Below are 9,772 nucleotides of genomic sequence, written 5' to 3'. Positions count from 1 at the left end.
GGATGTTTTGCATGCATTTCACTAGGAAGACTAAGAGCTAAGACTTTTTATTGCCATGGCTTTGACTGTCTTGATGTTGTTTTGCACCATGCCCTTGTGTTGACTTTTGCATACGATATTTTTCAGGCACCCGCTTTATATAACGCAAGAAGGCAGCTGCAAGGACACGAGGATGTGAAAGAGCCAGTGCAGCGCGACTTCACGTAGTGCAGAGGAGCCAATGCCAAAAAATCAAAATACATAGGCATGTTATTTGGACAAGAAAACTAGTATGTGGGTATATTGGGTGTACCATTTGACCAAATGTCAACAAAATCAAGATACAGTATGTTACACGAAGATGAAAATTCTCACGTGCTCCAGGCAGTCATCTTAACATGGTATATTTATGTAATGTCTCTGATTGGAAAGTCAAATCAAGTATGCTCTCTGGAGACAAACACATAGCAGCAAGTGTCATTGAAAGTTAAAAATGTGTTTTAAGAACGCTGATTAGTTCTGAGAAGTGACTGCTTTTTGTCTTGCCTCTCAACAAATATATCCATGTGATAAAAAAATAGTGATACAATGAAATTGCATATTTGCTTAGCGACATGATACATACTTGCAATGAGCACGATGCCTGTGCTTACTATAAAAAGCAACAGCCCATGCTTGGTTAGGTTAGGCCCACTACAACATGCAGGCATGGGTGATTGGTGCTTTTTTTATTTCTGTGTCGTGAGGTTTATTGACGTGCGTATAGGTGCAGTGGCACGCAGTATGGCTAGTACAAAAAGGGGGGGAGGGCAGATATATGTAGCTCACTGTACACGACACAGGGCAAAGGAAATCCGTGTTCAGCAACTATGTTAAATGCCATGTACGTAAATTTTACAACGCCACTCGTTCGAAGCGCGCACAGGTGCATATTGAAGAAAAGTTTCCAGGGTAGATAATTTAGTTCGTAATTTACACTAATTTTGCTCTAACCACGAGACATAATAATTTGAATATACTGCACGGAAAAACCTAGAGCGAATTAAATTGTGTCAGCTTCGTGTGTATACATATAGTCTTTCCTATGCATTAGGTTTTTTGCGTAATGCATTAACACTTGACAGCCTATCTTATGATGTGTACTCTGTTTACATTACAGTTCTTTATTAGTTTACTCGTTTGTTTTGCGACTGATGAAATGCCGGCATATATATATTTTCAACATTTGACATAACCCTGTATGTTTTGCAGGGACAACCCAGGATGTGCATTTCTCAGCACCCAGTCAACTGCCAAAAGTGACTCAAACACAGGCCACCAGTAAGTGGACATCAGTTGCAATTTCACATTATGCAGTTGGCGGCTGCCTTGTACGGAGGCATTTTTTTTAATGAGATGGTGATGTCATTCTAATGTACATTTTGACCACAAAGGTGCGATCATGTCTCACAGAGGCATATATGGTTGCTATTCTCTGCGAGGGACGTGTTCTCGTGTTTGTGAAGCATTTGTGTTTGGCAGTATTCTCGCCCAATGAGTCGGATATAAACACTAACTCGCCACTGCCGGCAAGTAGTTGCGAGAAACGCATTATGACGCTGTAAAGTTATTTCATTAATTCGAAGGAAAGTTTTGCAGCAGGAAAAAAGGTTGCTATTCCAGGTAAACATGTCTTTTTCTCACAAGTTATTTAGCCAAACTGTGGATGCATGAAATTCGTGACTTATGAATAGATTTTAATTTATTCTTTAGTAATGCTTCTAAAAGAGACTAGAAATAGCATGTGACTACCTCTGCAATCAGCACACCATACATTTACAGTCATAAGTGGCAGTTCCATGCAGTCTCGCATTTTATATAACCTTTCCTTTCAGCAACATTGGAACTGGTGGCTGCATTTTCAGAAGGAGAAGTGTACTTGACACTGTATGTGTATGTGTGAATTCGGTTTTCTTTGTATGTCGGCTCACTGACAAACGGTGCAAAAATCTGTTGTACCATGAGCCTGACGACGCCTTGTGCTGGTAGAAATGCGGCACTTCGTATTTTATAGTACTGCATGACATTTAAATCAAAGTTACCACATAAAATGATCAAGAAAACTAACCACTGTTATAGCTGTTTTCCTCAAAGAACGCTTGTCCTTTATGGGCTGTGTTAATCTGAGCTCTCCACCGATGTTTCAGTAGTATTATCCCTTAGTGAGTGAGAGATTGGGGGCAATTAATCGTGTTAGTGTTTAAGTGGTGTCCTAATTATGTGCATTTGTTCCAACAAAGTTGTCTAGATTACTTTATTGTGTAGTGTAAAGCTTATGAAACCATCAGCAACTACTGAGTTGCTAACACGCATATGGATTTGTCACTATACAGGTGGAACTCGGCTGTACCACTGCAGTGCTGCGGAAATTGCCTTCACCAGCGGCTTTGCAACAGCTGTTTCGCAGCATGTCGGTATGTGTTAATTTATAATTATGTTGGGATGGGCTAGTATTATGGACCACTGCTACTCTGTATTGTGACAGATCCATATGATAAGGGATGCAATGGGCACAGCGAAAGCCTTTGAATTTTTTACTATGGTACATAAACAGGCTCTCCTTTTCGTCACTGGAGCAGGAGAGAAGGGCATGCAGGCACTCCTGAATGTACATATATTTCAAAACATGAGAGAGACATATATACACACACACACACACACACACAATTAAACTAAAGGCAGGGACGTTCCATCTTTCATCTTGAATTGAATTGTGCAGCGCAAAAATACAACACAGACCACAGAGAAGCACACATGTTAACAGGTTTGATACACACGTTAGTTCAACAGATTTGATACTTCAAGTGTGCTATTTTACACAAGGGGGAAGGGAAAGGGGAGATAATCTGAAAAATACAAGTGGAGTGGAAAAAAAGAAATCGTGCCAAAAAGCATGAGAAGCATCGCGCAGCCAGGATCACCAGCAGGACATCTAAAAAGCACTCTGATAAAATTACATACAGGACAACCTTACGTATAGTTTGTTTCAATCAACTCAGATCACATGCAGCCATTACTGCAATCATGTTGTTTCCTTATGTCATATGGGGGAATGATGTGGGCCCAAAAAACTGTTTAGAGCTGAAGGATTATGTTCCATTCTAGCCTCATTGCCTGCTTTTTTATCAGATTGTTATCAGCTGCCTATGTTAGGGACAAAAAGTAAGAGTACGAACTGTTTCCCGATTCGCCATTCCACACAACATGTCTTTGTGACTATATGTACATGCAGATGATCCATAGTTGAAAAATATTCAGTACAGAAGAATCTCATTACAATATGCACTTAGTTGTAAGAGACATCTGAAAATGGTTTGGTTGGTTTTCCGATGTTTGCCACGTTAACAATACTGTATACAAGAGACACCTTTGTTACTAAGGATGACTTTTTAAGTATTCACTACTTCGAAGGGACACAACCCAGGCACATTCACTTTGTGCACCTTGTGTGCTCCGAAGGGCGTAAAGATCACGCAATCCTTACACAAGTCAATCGCGCATGTCTCTTTTAGCATGAACCAGAAAAGGAGGGCAACGAGGACAGTGCAGGGCAGAAAGTGTCGGCAGTTGAAGCTGACGAGCGTCTAAGAGCACCTCAAAGGTACTGCGAGCAACAAGGCTTGCAAAGTGAAGCGTTTAAATTCCAGAAGTTGGGAAGCAAGCTAACACAATCTACAGTCACTAAAAAGCTGTGAATGTCTTCTTTAAAGGGCCCCTAAACCACTGAGGTTGAAATTTAGTTGCGGTGTTCCAGTTCTACACAATAAGGCAATGAACAGGTAGCCACGAGAATTTTTCGAAACGGTGCAGTAATAGTGGAGCTACGTGTGCTTGATTATCGAAAAGTAGTCCCCACTCATTTTACTCTTTCATCTGGTACACGCCATATGGACAGTATCGTCTTTTCCTTGCCTAGTACACCTCCAAATTTTACGGGACAGGCCAACACCAACGAGCTCTGTTGCTGCCGCGCTGGCCCGTCGTCCTGCGAGGGGTGGCGCTAATACAACGGAACTGTATGGTGACTCGTGTTGAAGAGCCTCATAGGGAGACCCTTCTGTTGGCGTTTCTGTTCTTTGCCCCCATTGGCTGCCCACAATAGCATCGCGCGCAACGCGACGAGGAAGAAGGAGTGTGTATTTGCTTGCAGGCCTTGCCGGCAGTCGTACACTTTCGTTCGACCAATTGACAGCACCGGAAACTGGTGACATCATCAGAGACAGCCTGGTGACGTCAGGACAAACTGGGGGGTGCAGGATAGGTCCAGAGAGGCGCACGGGGTCATTTTCTTCATATTGTGGTGCTCCGGCAGTGCTACGCACTCTGGCATTTGGCTTCGGCGATCGTGACGGCATTCTGATTTCGATACGCGTGTTTACTTGAAATGTTCAAAAAATGTCGAGAAGTGGTTTAGGGGCCCTTTAAGCCACCCTGAGCATTTATTCCTTCAGATATATCAAAACATACTTTAGTGATGATGCATAATAAAGTGATCTAGTCTGGCTCCTCAGTGTCTCAAAATTTTTGGTTTCGAGAGACATGTTTCCCGTGCCTCTTGAATATCTTCTGATGAGGCTTTACTGTAATATACACAAACAATTGTGTAACTCCTCCTGCAAGTATTATTCATTAAGCTCGGTCACTTATGTGCAAAGCTTGTGGTTAAGTCTTGATGTCCGTACTTTTTAGAGCTATGTTTATTAATTCATGCTGTTCTTATTGGTTCTTCGTTGCAGGAGACAATGCCTACGAAATTATTGGCCCTGATCATGAGAGCCCTCAAGGGGCAAACAACATCTCTGTTGCAGAAGTGAGCCCGATACCACTTGGAAGTTACCATGACAGATGACACGGCAGCAATAGATACAGAGACTGCCATGTCTACTGCAGCTGCAACAGTGTACGAGGCAAGCAGCAGCAGTGTCAGAAGGAACCACACCAGGCCTGGTAGAGCAACATGTGTGCTATCACTGACTTTTTTTGTAGTGGATACAACTCAATTGCTCAACATACAAAAGCTTTTCACCACGACTGTGAGCCAGTGTTATTGTGGAGCAAGTACAAGACTAAGTTAGGTGTTATAACACAGTACAAGCATCACTTTAATATATGCAAATGCAAACATATTACAGTTGTTGCCTCCCCAGCCAGCCCACATAGTGACAACAATGTGGAACACATGGTGGGACACACCTCTCCCCCATTACAAGATAGTAGAGACTGTCAGTGTTGTTGCTAGATTGACTGGTCTTTGTAGGCAACTAGAAGGACAACACAGGTGTCATAAGATTGTTGTTGATGTTGTTGTTGAAGAGGTAAAAAAGAAGTTCGATGGGAGCTGAAGTGCCAACTGATATTGAGCAAATCAAAAGCAACCACCTGAGAAAGCAACACTATCGAAATTTGGGTATCTGTGTGCCGCCAACTCTGGTAAGAATGGCATAGGACAGAAGTGTGATGAAAATCACACAGACACTGCTGTTGCATCACTGGCCACAGTGAGCAGCGACTTGTAGGGCAAGAGAGTCAACTGAAACTAACATTATTATATAGTGTCATGATCCCATGTGACCACTTTTCAAGTTCTTTTGCAAGATACAGCTCAACCTCCAGAAACGAGACTGCAACTTGTCTGTAAAAAAGCTTTCACAAAAAATTATTCATAACACCATTAACGTAGCAGTATCTTTTTCTTTTGTGTCGGTTCGAGGTTCCCGGCTGTCCATTAATGCAAAAATTGAGGAAAAAAAGAACATGTCGTACTTACACCTTTTTAACAAGTACGAGGGGGACAGAACTTTTCTAGTCATGCATCTTCATCATACTATCAAGTTTTTAAATGCCTTTTATAATTATTATCACCAGTTATATCTGTGTGCATTGTATGCATGTAGCAGGTGTAAAATCAGGTCAGTTGGATCAGATGCCTTATCTGCAAGCGAGCCCTATATTCAAGAAATTTGAATTAAAATAGCTACGTTAGAGACGCAGTCTTTCAGCACTTTATTGCCTGTGGTTTAAGCATTGCTCAATACTTTTGTGGGTGGCAATTTCAACCGGCACAGCACTGCGCTTTGCCACAGTCACATTTGTCTTCAAAGCGGTTTTTACCATTTGTGTTAATCTGTGTAGGCATAGAGCAAGTTTTTAATTTATATTTTTCTGCATTCTTGTGCTTGCACTAAATTGTATAAGGCAGTTACAAAATGTGCGTCACTATAACAAACTGTTCTGTTGAGCTTACACTTGCAAATAATTGTGTTCAGATGGCCGCACTTCTATGCGGGTGCACCGCTAGCTTTGTGTATGTTCTCATGTTTGTATAAAGCTTATATAAGCTAGTTAGAAAATGTATGTCACTAAGCATTGTGATATTCTTTAAAGAACTGCTTGGTTGGTTTTACACTTGTGAATTAGTATTGAGGCGGTGGTATTCCCATGTATGCCCACTGCTAGCTTTCTGTGTCCTCACGTGTTTGTATTAAGTTTCTACAAGGGAGTTACAGCATGTACGTCACTAAGCGCTGTGATATTTTTTAAAGAACTGCTTTGTTGGTTTTACACCTGTGAGTAATAGTACTCGGGTGGCACTAGTCATGTGTAGGTACACAGGGACCATTTGTATACATTATGCTCATGTAAAGCAATTACAAAGTGTATGTCACTAATTACTGTGATATTTGTTGAATTGCTGTGATGGTTTTACACATGTGAATAATAGTGGTCACGACACAGTACTTGCGGTGTATAGTTGAATTTATACACTGCCAAGACATGGGCTGTATACGTACCAAAAGAAATGTATGTCATTATATTGTTGTGATTATTACTGTTTGGATTTTATTAAACTGTAATAAAATTGTTTCTTGTATCTATTGAGGTATGGCAATTTGTCATGCAACCAAACTGAGGACCTGAACTTGTGCATACAAATAAACAGCTAATTTAAGAGTATACTGCTCATGTTCTGCTAAACCAGTTTAACAAATCTTGTACTACAATGCTGGAAAAATGACAGAGCTGACTCGGATGTACAGAAAAAGTTCTGCACTGGCTGAAGGACTGCCCCACACTGGAGTTCGTAATGTTGCGTTTATTGGAGTAGAACAGAAAGTGCACTTCTATTAAAAATGCGACAGTCGGTGCAGAAACATAAGGCAGACGAGCGGATGTGGCACATTTTTTTCAGGGCCCTCCATGCCTACTACTGCATTTCTAGCCTTCCTGTGCTCTGCGTATAAGCCCCTGTTCAGCCAAGGTTTTTACTCCATGACAGTTCTACTGGGTTCGTAGCAATATTGAAGAAAAAAATTCAATGGTTTTCAAGGACTTTCGAGGCCCCGACACAGTAATTTCAAGGACCTCGTGCAATGTGTGTAGTAGTTTGGACAGGCAATAACTTGTTCAAGAACACCGTTAACTTTAATGCAAACAAAAGAAAACAAAACAAATCGCATTTCAGTGATTTCAACCATTTGAAAGACTGCTAATTTGCCTTTCACCGCCCACCACTAAACGCACACAAGGAAGCATTTCAAGAAAGCGCTCAAACTTTTTCTGCAATAGCACAATTAACTACTTGGACCTGCAACATTTGCAGTTTTTGAATACTGTTTGGTTTGACAGTGTATGTGATGTCATCTGTTGCCTCAGCTTTTTTCACCATCAAATAAGCAATAGTCATTTCTAATTTCTTTTTATTGTGTCTGTCGCTCTCAATTTACTCTTCACGGCTTCTCTTCGAATGCCTCAACTGTTGAGCTTCCTGCTTCTGCTCCTCCAAGCACATTTGTCGCCGGTTCCATATGCTTAAAACTGGTATCTGCAGCTCCTTTGTAATTTCAACTTTAAGGATGTCGCTTTCCTTCTATTACCTCCAGAGACAATTTTCTGTGACATGCGAAAGAGTGTCACAGAAGGGAAAAAAAGCGCTTGGCAATGTCTGCTAAGTCTAGCCAAGTGTACAAGTTTAAGGACTTTCCAATACTTCTAAAAATTCAAGGGTTTTCAATGCCTTGAAAAATGGCATTTTAGAAATAAAGGATTTTCAAGGATCGCTACAAACCCTGGATTCTAGCACCTAAATAATTTTACAAGCTTATTTTGGCATGGAGTTAGGAAATTCATGCTTTCTAGCTAACGCTGCACTATCTCTGTACAGTGAAGCCACGAGAGCGCAACTATTTTGGAGTAAAGAAAAATACTGAAAGCTTTTAATACCACTCTTCTTTTTTTCTATGGAGCTTCGTAATGCCTAGTTAAGTTTACGAATGTGCCTGGTTTTGGCGGGCGTTTCTTCGACATTTTCTGGAAGAAGCAGATGTCTAGCCCCCGTATTCAGAAATGTATCTTAATACAAAGCTCATGCTTGACTTGATATAAACGACGCCTGGTGCGAACGTCCCCCAAGACGCTCACTGCCTTTCTTTTGGTGCGTTCACGACTTGCGTCGTTTAGATCAAGTAAAGCATGGGCTTCAAGTTATGATGCATTTCTGCATATGGGGGTAAGCGTGCACAATTCCGGGCAACGCACTGTGCCATTGACACTGAGAGAAAACGGGGAAAACAGAGTTAACCACTTATGCTCCTAAACTTTCGCGTACCTGTGGTGTGCGTGTATCGTGGAAGAAGAAACAGCGCAAACACAAGGACGAAAAAAAGCATCAACCACACCAGCGCTTCGTGGTGTGGCATGTTTTTGCGTCGTCCTTGTGTTGCGCTGTTTCTTCTAAAATGCTCAACCAACTAGCCGGCAAGTCCATCCTGTGCATATATAAATTGAACACACGCATGAGTGTAGATGGTCTTCGAAGCTTTTAGAACGAGCACTGCCACAGGATACGAGCAGTGCACGCGTAACAAGTGGACACATTAGTCATTTAAACATGCGTGCCAATGCATTTGACGCGGCTATCGGCATAAGCAGTCTCCAAATGCTGGAATGCATGCGCTTCAAAACGCTAACGATTCGCTGCTAATGCAGGACAACAGCTCACAGTGGACTGAACCAAACTCCAAACCAATGCACTTGAAAAGAACGCCTACACGGCAGCGTGAGGCACGTCGAAATGCCTGGTACTGGCGTCGCAGTTGCTCACCAGTATACGCGCGAATTAAATTCACATACCTGGATGGTTGGCGCAATACTTTGTATCCGCGTATTTTGGAGAACATGGACTGGAGAAGCACTCGATCATGAGCTGAACGGCACATTTGTTATTTTCCTGCGGTTACGACAAGCCGTGAATAGTTCTCACGTTGTCGTCTACATTGTCTTCCTTCGTTAGTCGTAGCAAGGAATGGAAATGATGCAAACGCACACGTATTCCAGTACACAACAGCACAGCACACTACAGAGAAACCCCACCCACCGCAGCCGATTCATCAAATACGTTTGGTATATATATAACCTCTAAAGGAACACGACTGGGCGTGGCGGCGCTGTGGTGTAATGGTTATGATGTGTGTTTTGAATTGTACAAATGCGAGTGTACGCGGGTTCGAATTCCCATGATGTATAGAGCATTGTGATTCTTGATAAGTATGTGATTCCCTTGACAATTGTATTCTAATTAGATTGTGTGACTCCTGATTGTGAAATTTGCGAAGATATTTGCGGATTATGTGTTAATTCGCTTTTTTTTCTCCTCAGTGGCGTTCGTGACGCATACGCATAGGCCGCTTCAGAGCAGTCACGCCTCACGGTAGGCAGCAAATAGCCAGGAAAAAATGACTTTAAAATCCTGCATAAC

Source organism: Dermacentor variabilis, chromosome 9 (genome assembly GCF_050947875.1).
Source record: "Dermacentor variabilis isolate Ectoservices chromosome 9, ASM5094787v1, whole genome shotgun sequence".
Classification (NCBI taxonomy): Eukaryota; Metazoa; Arthropoda; class Arachnida; order Ixodida; family Ixodidae; genus Dermacentor; species Dermacentor variabilis.
This window is presented reverse-complemented; position numbering follows the sequence as displayed.